Genomic DNA, 6,290 nt, shown 5'->3' on the forward strand with positions numbered 1-6,290 from the left:
AGCATCCGCAAGTGCCTCAGAATGGTATGCCACAGGGTGGCCTCCCTGTTTAAGAACAGCTCCAATGGCGAATTGAGAGGCATCAGTTTCCATCTCAAATGGTTGATTCATATCTGGCAAGCGAAGAACAGGAGCAGAGCATAAGGCACTCTTCAGTTGAGCAAAATGTTGCTCAGATTCAACATCCCAAATAAACATTGCTTGATGAGACAACTGGTGCAAAGGGCGAGCCAACTGTGAAAAATGAGAGACAAATTTTATGTAAAAATTAATACCTCCCATGAAGCTCTTGAGGTCATGTGCATTGGAAGGGGCTGGCCATTGCGCCAAGGCTTGTACACGACAGGGATCTGGGCGAACCCCTTTGTTGTCAATAATAAATTCCAAATATTGAACTGATGTTTGTCCAAAATAGGATTTCTTTTCTTTGACCTGAAGGTGATGTGCTCGCAATAACTCAAGTATGGTGCGAACACGCTGAAGATGGTCTTCCCAAGATTTAAAGAATACTAAAATGTCATCAAGGTAGATGACCACAAACTTACCCAAATGTGCCCTGAAAATATCATTAATGAATCTCATAAAGGTGGCCGGTGCGTTGGTCAGTCCAAATGGCATGACCAACCATTCAAATAGCCCAAACTTTGTTTTAAAAGCAGTTTTCCATGTGTCGGCTGCATGCATGCGAACTTGATGGTAGCCTGCAGTTAAATCCATCTTTGTGAAGAAGAAACAAGCCGCGTGTAAATGGTCCAACAAATCCTCAATGCGGGGAAGGGGGTAGCGGTTTTTAACAGTGGCTTTATTAAGGGCTCGATAGTCTGTCACGAGGCGCCATTCAGAAGCATCTTTTTTGGGAATAATAAAAGCTGGAGATGCACATGGCGAGGATGACGTCTGAATATGACCGGATGTCAACAATTCTTCAATTTGGCGTTCTATCTCAGTTGCCTCTCGAGGAGCAAGGTGATAAGATGGGGCATTGGGTAAGGAAGCGCCAGGAATAAGATCAATGTGGTGTTCAACAGAGCGTGCTGGAGGCAGCCCTGTGGGTTGGGTGAAGACATCTGCAAATTCATGGAGTAGAGGAGCCATTGAAGGAGAGACTGGATTGGTGAGGTTGTCTGGCTTGACAGGGCGAACCAAGCACAAAGAAACATCTTGGTTTAAATTGACTCTCATAATGGGAGCTTTGCCAATGGAAGGTTGGGTTGATGTGCTAGCTGAGGATGTGAGCACATAGGTGCGCCCATTGTGCTACAAGTGGTATTGGTGATCTGTTGCATGATAAAGAGCATGTCGAGCCTCTTGGTATGGAATTCCTAGCATAAATCAGCACAATCTAGAGGAGAAACATCACATACCACAGTATCACGAAAAGGTCCAATAGCAAAGGTGACAGCACAACATTGTGAGATGGTAAGACGAGGACCGTCCTTTCTGACCCAACTGAGCTGATACGGATGGGGGTGAGGAGTGGCGGGAAGGCAAAGGCGTTCAACTAAGTCTTGTGACACAAGATTCTTTTGACTCCCATTGTCAAGAATAAGTGTGGCCAACTCATGTTTGATTTGATAATTATGGGTAAACAAAGGCGTAACAGAGGTGTTTGTTGCATTAGCAGTCATGAGGATGAGAGAGGGGTCCACTTCTGTCGGATTTTCGAGAGAAACAGCTGGAAGTGGGGTAGTGGCCTTTGGTTGTTCGACCTCTGTAAAAAGAGTTTTTTGGGGGCGGAGATTTTTCAATACTCGACAATCTGCAGAAGCATGTGAGTTGGTCTTCTGAAATGTGCACCAGGGGCTGCGGTGAGGTGTGGGGGATGAGGCAGAGGTGATATTAGAAGAATCAAAGGAAGATGGACCATTTCTGGCTTGAGGATATCGGATTCGAGTACCCACTTTGCGTTCCACCGCCAGGGCCCGAATAAAGTCCTTGTCTAATGAAGCACTATCAAACAACTCAACTTCATGACAAAGAAGCATTAGCAAACCAGAATTAAATTTGATAATTAGTACCTCTTCTGGATCGGATATATGGAGTTGAATGCGCAACTTGTAGAAGACATCAATGTAGGCTTGCACTGATTGATTGGGTAGTTGTCGAAGCTGCAACCATTTGGCAATGAGATTTTGTATATACCCTGGAGGATAGGAGAGCATTCACGTAAGGCCTCGCAAAAGAGATTCCAAGATGTGATAGGCGTCGATTTGGTCTCGGCTTGTTCTCCAAGTTCCACACCCAAGGACATATTCTCAAGATGAGTATCCCACCATGTTTGTGCTAGGCCTTCCAATTGTAGACTGGCGATCTGAAGTTTCATCTCCTCGTCCATTGTTGGACAGGTTCTAAAATAGTTGGAGAGGCTGCGGATCCAAGAATCAACAGTCTCACCATTCATTTGCCCTGAGAATTTGGGCAGTTGAAAGCGTGTATCAAGCTGCATTTGCCCTGTAGGGCGTTGTTGTTGTTGCAGCGTAATTAGCTCTTGAAGAGCCCTAGCTAAATCATTCACTGGCGAGTCTGCATGGGAGGGCTCTTGACGCTCTTGACGGGGCGGCATGATTTTCATCCACTGAATGGAGTGAAATGTATGACCCTTAAAAAAAAAAAAAGAGAATCGCCAGGTGGATGGCTTCCAAGATCTTATGCTCTGATACCAATTGATCTACTTGCAGATCTGAAAATTAAAAAAAACAGAGAATCACAGAACAGACTGTAGACACAAACACTGGAATAACACAGGTCTGTAAACAATACCACTCACTTTATTATGAAGAAGAGATGAGCATTTTATAAACAATGCCATCATTCTCTTTATTACAAAAGATAAAATCAAACTGCATAATTAGATAAAGTCAATATATTTTAGATGTTTCCTTTTTCCTAGTTTTTCAGATGTTTCCCTCTTTTCTATTCTTGGATGTTTCCAATGAAATAGTACGCTTTTTCTTGGTTGCCCAATTAGTAAGATGTTGCTGATTTTTGTGTCCTTTCTCGTTGCCCAGATTTCCACCTTTTTCCAAATCATAAAGCACATATCAGGCATAAAATTGATGGAACTTGCTGGCACAACTGGAAAAGTAGTTGCGTGGAAAATGTTATTTTACTTGGAAACATGAATATGCCCGCCATGATCAAAGAAGCAGAAGAAATGGTTACAGCATTAATTCCAGAGTTGTCAACAACAACAATGCTATAAATCTAATGGTAGTCTCTCGGCCTCTCCATCGTCTCAAAATATTTGTGTGCAATTGTTTGTTTTCTTGTGAAGCACAACTGCGGCAGGTGCAAGATGCAGACTAATAATAACCGACGTGTTGTTTTTAATTCAGTCATTCGTGCAACTTCTGCTATTATGTTTGGAATTGTAGTGATTGCAGTGGTGCTACTTGTGCCAATGTGTGAGGCACAGGGGCAACCCATATATAATTTCTACCTGAAAAGCTGTCCCGGGGTTGAGGGTCTTTTTCGACAAGTGGTGAATAAGTACATAGTGGCAGATCACACAATAGCAGCTTCTCTTTTGAGGCTACACTTCCACGATTGTTTTGTGAGGGTATGTAAACTCATGAATGTTTTTTGTGAGGGTATGTAAACTCATGAATGTCTAAACACTTTATTGTATGTAAACTGTTGAATGTCTAAATAGATTGTTGTTTGTGTTCGATATAAGATGTGATCTGAATTGGTGCTACTCCAGGGTTGCGATGGCTCGCTGCTGTTGAATTCTACACAAAAAAACAGAGCAGAAAAAGATGCAATTCCTAATCTCACCGTGCGTAGATTTGAAGTTCTTGACAATATCAAGGCACATATAGAGGATAAATGTCCGGGAGTGGTCTCATGTGCTGACATTGTCGCTCTGGCTGCTCGCGATGCTGTTTCTGCGGTATTCATAATTCAATACCATTAGTTCATATATATTACAGTGCAGAGAGAAATCTGTATTCTGTTTCTTAAACAACAGCTATATAAATCCACTTTATAACGCTCCTATCAATTATAAACCTAATTGCACTACATCAGGCCGTGTTCGGTCCCTCTAATTTTGTTGTCTTAAGTTTCACAGAGAGGAGGACCGTTCTGGCAGGTGAAGACGGGTCGCATGGACGGAAGGATATCGGTGGAGAGTGAGGCATTGTCCAACATTCCAGGGCCAACATTTAACTTTCAACAGCTGAAGGACTCTTTCGCCAGTAAAGGACTCAACGTTCAAGACTTGGTTGTGCTATCTGGTATAGTGCCTGCCAAACCGAACTGGTTAGATCTATACAAATGCAATCCAATAGTATTTTTGCAGACATGTCATACGCTGATCATCTTATGTTGCAGGTGCAAATACTATTGGAATGTCACACTGCAGTTCGTTCAGCAACAGACTGTACAGCTTTGGAGGTAGTGGAGGTATGGATCCTACCCTGGAAAACTTGTACGCATAGCTGCTTAAGATGCAGTGCAAAAATTTATCGGACAATACAACAAGAGTGGAAATGGATCCCGGTAGCTCCCTCGCCTTCGATAGCCATTATTTCGGTAACCTGGAGCTAAATAGAGGCCTGCTACAATCGGATGCCGCGCTTCTCACCAATTTCGTTTCCAAGGCCAACGTTGATAATCTGCGTAATCAAACAGAGTTTTTTGAAAACTTCAAACTTTCGATGCAACGGATGGGAGAGATTGAACGGCTCACTGGGAGTGCAGGAGAGATTCGGAAAAAATGTGCTTTTGTAAACTGACAGGATGATCTAAAACCTTTAGGTAATGTGGGGATGTGCGCGAATAAAACCATCATGGGCCAAATCCTTGAGGCTCCGGCTAATAAATTCTATATGAAAGATGCTGAACTAGCGTGTCTATAATATAATTTTTTTTTTTTCATTCTTTAGAGAGGTGTTGTAGAAGCCTTTCTGATATTTCTATGGGAGGTTGATTTATCCCGAAACGCTTTCAAATCCCTCGTAAGAACATTTTAAAGAATGTTTTCGCATCCATCTTTCCCTTTTCTTCAAATCGTTCAGTTTTGCTATCCCATTATTTAACTCATTCACTTTCAATGCATTTTTTTATCACGAAATTGTGAAATGTAAATTGTGAAATGTATTTACTTACATATGTGTAATTCTTTTTATGATTGATTTGATTTGTTTTTTTTTTTTTAATTAAAATATTATTTAAATAAATAATATTTTGCAAATAAAAGAGACAATCTTGATTATATATATGGTGTAATTCTAAATCAAAAAATTATAAAATATCAATTCTGTTAGATTAGTTGATTATTGATATTACAACTTATATGGAAAAAAATTTATATGAAAAAAAATGTGATAAAAATATTTCTCTATACTAAATAAAATGTTTTGATATATAGATATGAAGTAAAATAATTTTATAATAAATTTAAAGAGGTGAAATAATTAAATTATAATTATATATATATATATATATATATTAATAAAGTCATAGAAAGATGTTAAAAAATATTTACATATTTATATAAAGAATTGAATTATAAGAAATAGAAAAGTGTTTTGTTGTTGATCATAATAAAATATTTCAATGTCCAAATACAATATGTAATTGTAAATAAAAAAAATATAATTATTTTTCAAGAATTATATTATTCTCAAAGTAGTATTGGTGTTTCATATGGCCAAATTAGAAAAATTAGGTGAATTCGTCCTTGAGATGTCCACATTATATGTGGAAGCATATTAAGACAACATAGAATAATTTTATATGTGATATCATTCTTTATTTAAAATATTCAAATGGAAAACCTTTCTATAATATTTCTTTTTTTTGTTAATTTGAAATGTAGAATAATTATTACTTTATTGTTAATATACAAAGTTGATATACATGATTCGTATATTTATATTTATACTTCTTATCTTATTCAATCAATCATTTTGTTATACATTTATTTTCCTACTACATTATAATTGATTTCAAAATATTTATAATTATGTATATGGTATACAATTTTATGGTGCATACCCAAAATCTGTATAATATTAAAATGTATTTCATAATACTAGATAAACACTCTAAAGATGTCATTTCATTTGTGCGAAATAAAATTATCTATATATATATATATTATATATATATAATTAAAATAAAGAAAATTAAATTCCATTTAAAAAGATGGTCATCAAATGGTATTTAGGTTATATAAAGTGTCATTAGCTCATTGAAAAAGTGGTTAGAAAATAGTATTAAAATAATGACACTATGTTAGATAAAGTGTAATAAACCCATTGAAAATGAGGTGATTAAATACT

General features: G+C 37.7%; 1 pseudogene; it reads left to right on the forward strand.

Annotated features, from left to right (window-relative positions):
- Positions 1–3,295: 3,295 nt before the first annotated feature.
- On the forward strand, positions 3,296–4,739 carry LOC149202276 (peroxidase 3-like; annotated as a pseudogene).
- Positions 4,740–6,290: the final 1,551 nt, after the last annotated feature.

The sequence above is a fragment of the Pinus tabuliformis genome, chromosome 2_1 (assembly GCF_031772625.1).
Source record: "Pinus tabuliformis cultivar Carrire ecotype Pingquan chromosome 2_1, CPIR1, whole genome shotgun sequence".
NCBI classification, from domain to species: Eukaryota; Viridiplantae; Streptophyta; class Pinopsida; order Pinales; family Pinaceae; genus Pinus; species Pinus tabuliformis.